The sequence below is a fragment of the Alexandromys fortis genome, unplaced genomic scaffold (assembly GCF_014885135.2).
Source record: "Alexandromys fortis isolate MF-2015 unplaced genomic scaffold, M_Fortis_MF-2015_v1.1 scaffold_86, whole genome shotgun sequence".
Lineage (NCBI taxonomy): Eukaryota > Metazoa > Chordata > Mammalia > Rodentia > Cricetidae > Alexandromys > Alexandromys fortis.
The window spans coordinates 2,964,557-2,977,392 of NW_026067965.1; the positions used below are offsets into that span (position 1 = coordinate 2,964,557).

The 12,836-nt window shown below is 50.1% G+C and overlaps 1 protein-coding gene across 3 annotated transcripts in view; it reads right to left on the bottom strand.

Annotated features, from left to right (window-relative positions):
* Znf592 (zinc finger protein 592) overlaps nt 1-2,707 on the bottom strand; it is a 51,164-nt gene extending 48,457 nt beyond the window's left edge. Inside the window, exon 1 of one of the 3 annotated variants that reach the window (XM_050153922.1) lies at nt 2,581-2,707. The gene's annotated coding sequence lies outside the window, so the exon portion shown is untranslated. The remainder of the gene's footprint in view (nt 1-2,580) is intronic. The other 2 variants (XM_050153925.1, XM_050153923.1) reach the window with 2 other exon arrangements.
* Nucleotides 2,708-12,836: the final 10,129 nt, after the last annotated feature.

Here is a 12,836-nt window from a genome sequence, read left to right on the forward strand (position 1 = left end):
TGGACACCATCACCTCACCTCTGGGCTTTTTCCTTGTAAAATGGACTTGAGAACCTTGCCTTTGAGGGTATACAGAGTAAGGTGGACAACAATCATTCAAATGGGTTCTCCCTCTTAGCAGACAGTCAGAAATGCTAAGTTGGTTTCCCTTCCTAAAAGCTGTAGGAAAAACTTCCAGAGGAAAGGAGGTCCCACATACTTGAGATCTTCTAAACAGAGAAATCCTTGCCTTATCTCAGTCAGAACAAACCCTGGCCAGAGGCCTCACAAAATGCAAATACTCCTAATTAGCCTAAGCTACAACCCCAGCTAGAGAGGGCGAGAGGCCCTTCACCCCAGGCCTGGGCGGGCAGGCAAGCCCAGCTCCCCACAGACTTTATCTCCCCTCTCCCCTTTCTTCCCACGAACCTCTTTCACTTCCTCCTGGCTGCCAAGCAGAGTGCCGCTCCACACACACACGTTAACTCTGAAGCCTTCTCTGGGTCGTGACCTAATGCAGCAGGGCTTCCTCCGGGAAAAGCCTTCCCTCAGCCCCCAACTCAAATCATTCTCTCTCCTACCTCACCAGAGAGTAGAACTTTTAGATCAGCACCTCCTGCAGAGATTTGTTCCAAAGACTCATGTGGGGCCAGGTAGAGTCCATGCTTAGTAAGTGAGGGAGGCCCTAGAGTTGACTACCCCAGTGCAAAAACAAACCAACCCAAAACACACACACACACACACACACAGAGAGAGAGAGAGAGAGAGAGAGAGAGAGAGAGAGAGAGAGAGAGAGAGAGAGAGAGAGAGAGAGAGAAACTATCCCCTACCTACCTTCTTAGGGCCCCTGTCATTGTAACCCTAGTTAAATTCTCAGGGAGCCTGGAGTTTAGGTGTCCCAGCATTCAAGAGGCTGAGGCAGGAAGATCTAGGCAGTCAGGAAGACACAGTTAAACTGTATATACAAAGAATAAAAAAAAAAAAAACCCACCCCTGTGCCTCAGATTCTCTTCCCCCTGATATTCAGTGCTCTGTAGCACACTGCAGGTTTACTGGGCACTGTTTACGGTCTCCCCACACACTAGAAGGAAGCCCTGCAAGGGCAGTCATTTTCCAGGGCTTTGTTCACCACATCGAAAGCATGTGTTTATTGACAAATATTTTCTTTATTACTGGACTTTGTCTCGAGGGTAAGATCTCCAACACTAAAACAGTGGTGTCGTTCGTTCTGCCTGACACCGTATCTCCAAAACCTAGCTCAGTCACGGCCCATACAAGTGCTCAGGGAATTTTTACTGTCAGGCAAGGTTGCCTGAAGTCCCAGCTACTACTGTACTGGGAGGTTAAGACCTGAGCTTGGTGGCCAACCTGGCTAAAAGGGGAGATGGGGGAGGGGCGATTGCTAAATGAACCAAAGCCACAATCAGTGGAACAGCAAAAGAAATAGTCCCCCCCCCCAAAAAAAAACAACAACAAACAAAAACCATCAGCACCAGGCTTCCCCATCTCTTTAGGGTGCAATGTACCTGTCAGTCAGTTTAGCAAACAGACGTCTGAAATCCATCAGGCCAAGCACACTGTGTGCTCAGCCAGTGTGCACCTGACACAAGCTCCCTCTAACCCCTACACGAACACAGCCCTGGGGGGGGGAGCGGGCAAATCCGGGTGCAAACACCATCTTACCCACCCAAGCCCCACGCTCCTCTTAACCAAAGAACTATCCAGGCTAGTCCCGGATACAAAACACGCTCTCTGGGTGGGCCTGTGCGCTTATTCCATCCCTGGACTTTTAATGTCACCTCTGGCCTGCTCGTAAAAATAGTGAAAAATCCCTCACCACCTCCAACAACCCCGCGGTCCGCAAGAGCAAGCATACCTAAGGTCAGGCGGACCCCTCCCCCTCACGAGAGCTGAGCCAAGGCCAGGAGGCCATCTGTCCAGCAGACGCTCCCCTGTCCTCCCCCCGGGTCACTCGGAGCCTTTCCCCCCTAGCCCCTAGGTTGGCAGGAAGAGTCCCCGCAGATATAAATCCAAGCCTGATCAACAGGCCTGGTCACCCCCACCCCGAGGACCCCAACTCCGGTGGAGGAGGAAGACCTGTCTGCCCCGGGAGAAACCTCCCCAGGGTCAGAACTTGGGCGTAGCGGAGGGGTGGCTGAGGGGCGCCAAGGAGGGCCGACGCTCCAAGTGTCTGCCCCGTGACGGCGCCTGGTCCCCGCGCGGCGGGGACCGTGGAGCTGACAGGGCGTCCCAGCCGAGCAAAGTGCACCGTTATCCCGGCCCGGGCCGGGGGCTCGGCGGGCGGCCGCCTGTCGCGCGCGGGACGACAGCGGCGTGCCCGGGCCGCCCGTGAGCAGCGGCGGCGGCGGCGGCGGAAGAGACCGGCGACCCGGGCCGGGGGCGGGGTAGGGTGGCGGCCGGGGCCCGCCTGGCGGCGGTCGGGGGAAGTGGCTGCCGCCTCGGGCGGCGGGCAGGGTCCGCCAAGGCTGCAGGGCCCGGCCGCGGCGCGGGCTCCGAGCCCGCCCTCCTCAGACTCCCCTGCCCGAGCTGGGGCGGCCGGGGCGGTGGCCTCACCCTGTCCGGGCGGCGGGGGGCGCTTACCTGGCGGCGGCGGCAGCAGCGGCAGGCCCCGGGCTCGGCCGCGCGCGTCCCCAGCACCGGCTGCGGGAGCCACAACATGGCGACGGCGGTGGCGGGCGGGGCTGCGGCTCCGGGGGCGGAGCGGGGGCGGGAGCCGGGCTGGCGGCGGGACCTGGCTGAGGCCGCGGGTGGGGAGGGCGGGCGGAAGGCGACTCGGGCCTGGGCACCGGCCAGGGCGGTGCGGCTGAGGAGCTGCTGCCCCGGCCCGGCCCGGCCTCGCGCCTTCCGCCTCAGGCGAACGCGACCCTGGCGACGCCGCGGACGAGGAGGGGCGGGGCGGGGACGGCGCTACACCCGGGCTGGCCCGGGACCGCGACCAGGGCTGGCGCCCGTCGCCCTCCGCGCGGCCTCACACCCGGGGCTGGTGCGGCTCGCGCGCGGCCTCTCCGGGCCGCCTGGGCCTTCGGAGCCCTGATGCGCCTCTGAGGCCTCGCTGCGGCCCGGACCCGCCTGCCGGAGGGCCGAGCTGTGCCTTCGCGGCTGCGGCCCGAACGGACGGCGAGCGCCTCGGGAAGCCGGACGATGGCGTCTTCACCTAGACCGGGCCGAGCCCGGCTGTGAAGCAAAAGGAAGCAGGAGTGGCGTGGGCCGGGGCCCTAAGGTGCGCCCTAAATGGCTGGTCAGCGCAGGGCATAAGGACATCTCGCAGACTTGGAGGCGTGGGGCGCTCAGACTGTCGCCTCTGGAGGAGCCAAGGGACGCGCGGGGAGCGGAGTCGGGGGGCTGGTACCCTCTCAGGGTGGCTCTTCGTGGGCTTACCGGGGAGGCTGTGACCGCAGGGCGAGAACTTGGGGGGCGGACAGAAGATGACGAGGGGAACCGCAGGACTTTGCAAGCACCCAGACCTGGGTCTGCAGCGTTGAGGCAGCAGGGAGGTCGGAGCGCCCTGCAGGATGGTCAGGCGTGGAGAAATCCCTTCTGCAGAAACCGGGAAAGAGTGACATTCAGCTGGGGCCTGAATCTGCTGTGTGCCAGGCCCTGATGGAGCCGAGCGCTTGGATGAGGAGTGTGTTTACTGATAAAACCATGAAGGCAGTTAAGAGGAATGATTCCAGAAGCTTGGGGGGGGGGGTGGGGAGAGGAAACTGGGCCTCTAGCTTAAGGAAGAGTAAACGAAAGGTTTGTGTTTGGCTTTTCCAATTTGAAAGAGAGCACTCAAGTAAGGAAGCCAAAGGGAGATAGAGTAGTTAAAATGCGCATCCCAGAAAAGACGGGAAGTGAGGGAGAGGAAGGCCAAGAAAAGGGTGTTTATCCAACAAGATTTAAAGAATGAATAAAGACAGAAATCTTTCTCCCGTGTGGTAGTGCTTGTGTGTAATCCCAGCTCTTGGGAGGAAGAGGCAAGAGGACCTTGAGTTCAAGGCCAGCCGGCATTATAAATTGAAAGACTGACTTAAAAGTCCGCCCCCCCCCCCAAAAAAAAAAGCCTGTGTGGTGGTGGCACAGCCTTTAATCCCAGCACTCGGGAGGCAGAGGCAGACGGGTCTACAGAGCCAGTTCCAAGCCATCCAAAGATACATAGAAAAACCTTGTCTCGAAAGAAAGAGGAAAAACAAGAAAGAAAGGAAGGATTTTTTTTAGACAGGGTTTCTCTCTGTATCCCTGGCTGTCCTAGAACTCTTTCTGTAGACCAGGCTGGCCTTGAACTCACTGAGATCCGCCTGCCTCTGAGTGCTGGGATTAAAGGTGTATGCCACCCTGCCCTTCAAAACTTTTTTTTTAAATCGGGGAATCATGCTTGTTTCCACATATCAGCTACGAGGATGGCCCTACAAGGCATCCATAGACAGGTAGAGTCTCTGTCTTTTAAACTTTGGCTGCAGTTGGTTCAAGCTCCCATAGTGGAATGAATGCCTGTAGTTCTAGCACTCCACTCCCGAGATGGCAGGATAATCAGGAATTTACAGTTTACCTCAGCTATAAATCCACTTTGAGGCCAACTTGAGCTACCTAAGACCTTGCCCCCCCCCAAAAAAAGAATAAAACCTTTAGCATAACCAGCATGGCTGACATCTCTAGAAGTTTGTGGGGCACTTGATTTCCACCCCACCCCAGTATCTGCTCCTAACTTCTTTATTTTGTGTGTGTTCCTGTGTCTGTCTAAGTGTGGAGGAGGTCAGAGGACAACTTGGGAGAGTCAGTTCTCTGCTTCTACCATGTGAGTCCCGGAGATTGGACTTGGGTCGCAAGGCTGGGCAAGGCTTAGCAAGGCTAAGCAGCCCCATTCCTAAACTTCTTGTTTGAAAACAGGTACAAGGACAACAAAAAACCCTTTCCCGTTGAGGAAATGTGTTTCCATTCCCTGGTTGTCACTTCATTTCCTCCGCCCCAATGATATACTGCACCTGTGAACAAAATGGCCAGGGCAAGAAGATGTTTAATAAAGTTGAGTTTGTTTGTAGCCATTAAACCATGTTGAGGGGCTGAAGGATGGCTCAGTGGTTAAGAGCATAGACTGATCTTGCGGAGCCCCTGTTTGGTTCCCTCTGACCTCTCTGAGCACTGGTGTTCATGTACACACACAATTAGAAATAAATCTTTTTTTTTTTGTTTTGTTTTGTTTTTTGTTTTTTAAGACACGGGTTCTCTGTAGTTTTGGAGCCTGTCCTGGAACTAGCTCTTGTAGAGCAGGCTGGCCTCCAGCTCACATAGATCCGCCTGCCTCTGCCTCCCAAGTGCTGGGATTACAGGCGTGCACCACCACCACCTGGCTCTAGAAATAAATCTTCAAAAGAAAAGAGTAAGAGTCATGTTGAGGGGCCAATGGATGGCTCAGTGGCTAGAGGTAGTTATTGCAGAGCACGAGGACCTGAGTCTACTTCCGCGGAGTCACATGATCCAGTACATAGTATGGATGTTTGTCATCCTAGCACTCCTGTGAGTAGGTGAGGGCCAGAGAAAACACCTCTTGAGAGCTCAGGGCCAACTAGCCTGGTCACCACAGAAAAGCTACAAGAAATCCCATCTCAAGTGAGGAAGGAAGATGAGGACCAGTAGCTGAGGTTATCATCTGACCGCCACACGCATGCCACGCGGTACAAACGTGACCACACTGTCTCAACGCAGACAGATGAATTTGTCGTTATCTACATGCAGACATTGTACGTGCACACCAGCTGTGTGCGCATGTATTTGTGAGCCTCCAAAGAATTGGGGTTTAGAAAAGGCCATCAGAATGAGATCTTTTAGTTGTGTATAGGACTCTAACAATCAAAAACGGCCTAGGTGAGGAGAAAGTCAAGAGAAAGGGAGATCAAGAATACCCAGCAAGCCCGGCGGTGGTGGTGCCCGCCTTTAATCCCAGCACTCGAGAGGCAGAGGCAGGCAGATCTCTGTGAGTTAGAGACCAGCCTGGTCTACAAGAGCTAGTTCCAGGACAGGCTCCAAAACCACAGAGAAACCCTGTCTCAAAAAACCGAAAAAAAAAAAAAAAAAAGAAGAACAATGAGGCAGGGAGATCAATGTATTCCAGCTGTTTATACAATAAAAATTGGACATTGCTTCTCTGTTTATTACAATTTTTTTTGCTAAACAATAGAGTTCATGTAGAGAGAAAATTATCAGGGAAAAAAGGAAAAAGAAACATGCATTTTAAACTAGGGTTGTTGACTGTTCAATGTTTTTGTTAAGTTTTAATTTTATTTTCTGTTATGTGAATATATGCCCTGCATGGGTGGGTGTCCTCAGAAGAACATGTGTGTACACATGTGGACTACTAAATCACCCTAAAGCTGAGAGGTAGAGGTGGCTGTAAGGTGCCTGGTGTGGATCCTGGGACCCAAAGTGGAAACTGAACTTGGTTCTTCCGGAAGAGCAGCAAGTGCTCTTAACTACTGAGCCATCCCTCCACTGAGTCATCTTTCTGCTCCTTCTGACTTCTGAGACATGGTCTGTAACTGCCTGGCTGGTTTAGAACCTAACTTTGTAGCCTAGCCTGATCCTCTTTCCTTTCCCACCCAAAGCTAGGATTACAGGCATATACCACCACACCCCACTTATGCAGTGTTGGGGATCAAACTCAAGGCCTCGTGGATACTAGGTAAGCTCTGTGCTAGCTGAGCTATATTCCCAGCCCCTTGACTTTTGTTTTTGAGACAAGGTCTAGATACAGTTCAAACTGCCCTTAAACTTCCATTTTCCTGCCTCAGTCTCCTGGTCCTTTTCCCTTTATATACCTTCCTTCTTTCCATAGTACTGGTGATTGATTGAACCTAGAGTCTCCAAGGCTTCAAGCATGGTAGGCACATCTAAGAACAGGTGGGTCATTGTGAGTTCAAAGCCAGCTGGGTCTACAGAGTTCCAGGACAGCCAGAGAAACCCCAGATGAGAGGGAGAGAGAGAGAGAAAGAGAGAGAGAGAAAGAGAGAGAGAGAGAGAGAGAGAGAGAGAGAGAGAGAGAGAAACTGAGTGTGGTGATACACACAAGATCCCCAAGACCCTAAACTTACTTTAAATAGTTTAGGATTTGTATGACCATCATAGACATCAAAGAAGCCAGGTGTTGTATAGCCCTGTAATCCCTGTACTCGGGAAGTGGAAGCAGGAGAATCTTGTCTGAGAAAGTTTCAGGCCAGCCAGAACTACACTGTGAGATCCTCTCACAAAAACAGATCCTAGTCAGCACACTGGCAGCTGACACAGGCAGATGAGTTTGAGGTCAGCCTGGTCTACAGAGCAAGTTCCAGCACAGCCAGGGCTACACAGAGAAACCCTGTCTACAAAAACCAAAACAACAACAAAACAGATTCTGATATGTACTGATTTCAAATGATTACCTAGTACATTAGCAAAAAATACTCTAGGGCTGGAGAGATGGCTCAGAGGTTAAGAGCATTGCCTGCTCTTCCAAAGGTCCTGAGTTCAATTCCCAGCAACCACATGGTGGCTCACAACCATCTGTAATTAGGTCTGGTGCCCTCTTCTGGCCTGCAGGCATACACACAGACAGAATATTGTATACATAATAAATAAATAAATATAAAAAAATACTCTAAAGATATACTTTCCAGGACTCGTTCGTGATGCAGTTGGTACATTCAGATAAAGTGATTGCAAGGTAAATTAGCATAATCTTTTAAAGGCAATCCAAAGAGCCTTAATAGACATTTGAATCCTTTTTGCCTCACCAGTAGGGCTCCTAGAAACTTCTTGAGAAACAGTCCTCCCTCAAAAGACAACTATAAGCACAACAATGTTTACTAACAGTGTAATCTTAATTGTGATAAATTGTAAACACAGTAAATGGTTAAGTAACTGACGTATGAAACATTGTATAACACTACACAGACAAGAGTATTACTTGGAAACATTTGATTACATATTAAATGATAAAAAGATACAATTCTCTAGTGTCTACTTAAAAACTGCTGAACTACATACTACAAAGGTTGTTTCTCTTAAGATAAAATGTGTATTTTCTGCTTTTGTATCAGCCCAGAGCAGCAGGAAACAGATGGACCACTCAAAGTGCCTAACTGAAGAGAAACAATGTACAAAGATAGGAGTTGTGACCCACCCTAGGTCTGCCGGGTAGCCACCAGCAATCATCAGCCTGAAGGGCCGGAGACAAGCCAGTTACTAGGACTGCCAGCTCTGAGAGGAAGATGCAGGAGCAACGAGACCTTAGAAGCACACAGCCCTCCTTGCTCGCTTTCAACTCTCCTACAGTACTCTACACTGGTTGAACCCAAAAGGACACCTAAGCTGAATTGGCCCAGGTGAACTGTTTTTCAAGGTCAGCCTCTAGATGTGAAAAGCAAAGTGAGGAAAGTGAGGGCTGGGTCAAGGGGTGAAGACAGACTATCTAATCATGTGCGAACTGGGACTGCAAGAGGAGCTCAGTGCTTGAGCCCTGTCTAGCATGAACAAGGTCCTGGGTTCAACCACATAGAGGAAAGAAAAAAAAAAAAGATTCAGAAAAAGCCAAACAAACCTAAGCATGCAGCCAAGGAGCTCAAGGGAACTTGGGGAAGCAAGTTATCTAGAGTTTGAAAGCACAGGTAGCCAGGAAGCAGATAGGACAGATAAAAGGAGCAGGAAAGACTAATTCATGCTGAGGCCAGGGTGATGGCCCCAAATGAGGCTGGTCCATTGTTTTGTTATAAATTCGCACAGAGTCTAAGCCAGGAATGATAGCAATCAGAGATGTGTATGAAAGGGTTGGAGAGATAACTCACTTTGGGCCAAGCACTTGCTGCACAAGCAGGAGGACCTGAGTTTGTCCCCTGGCACTCAGAGGCTCCGTATAGGCCAAGTGTGATAATGGAGGCTTTTAATCCTATCACTCAGAAGGCAGGTGGATCTCCATGAGTTCAAAGTCAGCCCAGTCTACAGAGTGAGTTCCAGGATAGCCAGGGCTACACAGAGAAACCCTGTCTCGAAAAACAAAACTGCTGGGTATGGTGCTCCACACTTGTATTGAAAGTGCTGAGGAGGTCTAGATCAGCAGATTCCTGGGGCCCCTTGGCCAGCAGCTTGACCTAATCAGTGAGCCCTAGGTTCCAATGACATGGTGGACGGCACCCGAGGAAGCACACTAAAGGGTGACTTTCGTCCTCCACATGCATGTTCACCCCCACCCACACATACATACACAAAAATAGATTTTTTTTAATTTATTTATTTATTAAAGATTTCTGTCTCTTCCCCACCGCCGCCTCCCTTTCCCTCCCCCTCCCCCAGTCAAGTCCCCCTCCCTCATCAGCCCAAAGAGCAATCAGGGTTCCCTGCCCTGTGGGAAGTCCAAGGACCACCCACCTCCATCCAGGTCTAGTAAGGTGAGCATCCAAACTGCCTAGGCTCCCACAAAACCAATAAGTGCAGTAGGATCAAAAACCCATTGCCGAGGGCTGGAGAGATGGCTCAGTGGTTAAGAGCATTGCCTGCTCTTTCAAAGGTCCTGAGTTCAATTCCCGGCAACCACATGGTGGCTCAGAACCATCTGTAATGAGGGCTGGTGCCCTCTTCTGGCCTGCAGACATACAGACAGACTATTGTATACATAATAAATAAATAAATATTAAAAAAAAATTAAAAAAAAAAATTGCCATTGTTCTTGAGGTCTCAGTAGTCCTCATTGTCCGCTATGTTCAGCTAGACCGGTTTTAACCCAGGGTTTTTCAGACCCTGGCCAGCTGGCCTTGGTGAGTTCCCGATAGTCATCCCCATTGTCTCAGTGTGGGTGCCCCCCTCGCGGTCCTGAGTTTCTTGCTCATCCTCTCTCTCCTTCTGCTCCTGATTTGGACCTTGAGATTTCAGTCCGGTGCTCCAGTGTGGGTCTCTGTCTCTGTCTCTGTCTCCTTTCATCGCCTGATGAAGGTTAATATTCAGGAGGATGCCTATATGTTTTTCTTACAAAAATAGATTTTGAAAACATTTTAAGGTGTATATATGTTTAAACGGACTGTCAGCATAGGTTTCTCTTTCCTAGCAAAACTTCATGCAGTCCACAGATAATGATGTGGTACCTACCCTGTGCCAGGAACTGCGAGGCCCTGGGGATTGAAGCTGAAACAAAATTAGCCTCCTTGCTCTGTGGCATTTACATCCTGGTGGGGGTGGGCCGACCATGCTTAAGTGGAGATAAAGGAACTAGAGGAAGGCAGAATAGGATCCTGTCTACTCTCCTACCTATGATAGACCTCTTGATCTGAGCCACACAGCTCATTATGCGCCAAACCCTCTGGGCACACTGAACCCTGGGTGGCTCTCACTTAGACCGAGACCTTAATGTTCTTAATTGATCTTCCTGCGTCCCGCACCCTCCAGCTATGCTGTGGGGATGCCTGAAGCATAATCATTTCAGTAGCCTGCTCGAAACTCTCTGATGCTCCCTCATCGACCATGTTGGATAACAGCTAACCTGCTTATCACCGCCTATTTATTCATTTCTATTTGTTTTGTTCTGTTTTCAAGACAGGGTTTCTCTGTGTAGCCTTGGCTGTCCTGGAACTAGCAGCCCTGTAGACCAGGCTGGCCGCGAACTCACAGAGATCTGTCTGCCTCTCCCTCCCGAGTGCTGAAATTAAAGGCGCACACCACCATGCCTGGCTCACCATCCCCTTTCTCAACTCTTGATTCCATCCTCTGTATCTGCCTTCCTCATTCTCCTTTTCATCCCACTATCTCCTGTAGTTTATTGAACATGCCATGTCACCTCTAATTTCTGCCCCATTCCACGAGCTGTATTTCTCTTTTTTTCTTTTTGTATTATTTGGGCATGAACCTGGGGCTTTGCACATGCTAGACAAGAGCTCTTCCACTAGCCCTTTTGTTTTTGTCTTTTTAAGAAAGATTTATTTACTTATCTTATGTGTATGGATATTTTTGCCGGCATGCATGTATACATATATGCCTGGTGCCATAGATGCCCTGGAACTGGAGTTACAGACAATTGTGAGTTGCAATGTAGGTGCTGGGAATTGAACCCCGGTCCGCTAAGGGAGCACCCAGTACTCATAACTGCTGAGCCATTTCTTCAGCCCCATTTTCATCTTGTTTTTAACGTGGATATGTGTTTTTCATGTGTTCAGGAAGCATCCACACATGTGAGTATGTACTTATGGAGATGGAAGACAACCTTGGATGTAGTTCCTTAGTTTCTGTTCACCTGTGTTTTGGAATGAGGTCCCTCATTGACCTGAAGCTAACAGGTAAGAAGCTGGCTGGCTGGTGAACCCCAGGGATCCTCCTATCTCTGCCTCTCCAATTCTGGGATTACAAACATGAACCACTACTTCTTGCATATTTACATGGGCACTGGGTATCAAACTCAGGCACTTTATTGACAGTTAGAACCCCAGACCAATTTTTTGATTGAAAAAATTTTTTACATTTTATTTTGTGTGCATAGGGGTGGTGGGGGTTGGTTGTGCTCCTGTGCCATGGTGCCACATATGGAGGTCAGAAAACAACCTAGTGCAATCTAGGTCTCGCGTTCTGCCCTGTGAGTCCCAGATTGCCAGGCTTAATGGCAGGCACCTTTACCAACTGGGCCATCTACCATCACCCTTGATCTTTTATTTGGGATTCCCTTAGTTTCCCAGGCTGGCCTTGAACTCATAATCCTCCTGCCTCAGACACCCAAATAGCTATGATTACAGGCCTGTGCCACAAGGCCTGGTTCTCTTTCCACTACTGTCTCCCCACACCCTCTGTTCTCAGTAAGCTGGACAATTTCTCTTCATAAGTCTACAACTGTCAGTGTGGTCACTGAGCTTCCAGAGATAAGGGTATCTTCCAGCTCCTTCCTGTATATTTTATAGGTACCAGTGAAGGCATTTATCATACTATATAATCTTATTTCTTAAACATCAGGCAAGATTTTATTAGATATAACACATAGATCAAGACAGTAATTTACTGATCTCTTTTCTTTGGAATCAGTATTCTTGGGAACAGAATCCAGGTCTCATTTTTTTTGGTTTTTCAAGACAGGGTTTCTCTGTGGCTTTGGAGCCTGTCCTGGAACTAGCTCTGTAGACCAGGCTGGTCTTGAACTCACAGAGATCCGCCTGCCTCTGCCTCCCAAGTGCTGGGATTAAAGGTGTGCGCCACCATTGCCCGGCCTCCAGGTCTCATTCATACTACACACCTCCTTTAGTACCAAGCTACTTCCCTGGGCAGACTTCTTTGTTCCTCATAGCCCAACCTAAAAACTAGAATTGACAACTTACACATATCCTTTTACCTAGCACTCTTTATTGCTGGGATTGGAGCTCTGTGGTAAAAAGTTTTCTCACTGTGTGTAAGGCTCCAGGTTCAATCCCCAACAATGGAGGTAAGGGCTTATTTTAACATTTTTCTTGTTATTTTTGTTGTTTTGTTTTGTCTTTTGGAGACAGGGGTTCTCTGTGTAGGCCTGGCTAGCCTTGATTACAGAGATTTACCTGTCTCTGCCTCCTGAGTGCTGGGACTAACGGCATGCACCACCACCACCCAGCCATTTTTCTTGTTCTTAAAAAAAATTTTTTTAGGGCTGGAGAGATGGCTCAGTGGTTAAGAGCACTGACTGCTCTTCCAGAGGACCAGGGTTCAATTCCCAGCACCCACATGACAGTTCACAACTGTCTGAAGGTCCAGTTGCAGGGGATCTGACAACTTCACACCAATGCACATAAAATAAAAAGTTAAATAAACCTTTAAATTTTTTTTTTAGCCAGGTGGTGATGGCACACACCTTTAATCCCAGCACTCCGGGGGGGGGGGGGGGGGGGGGG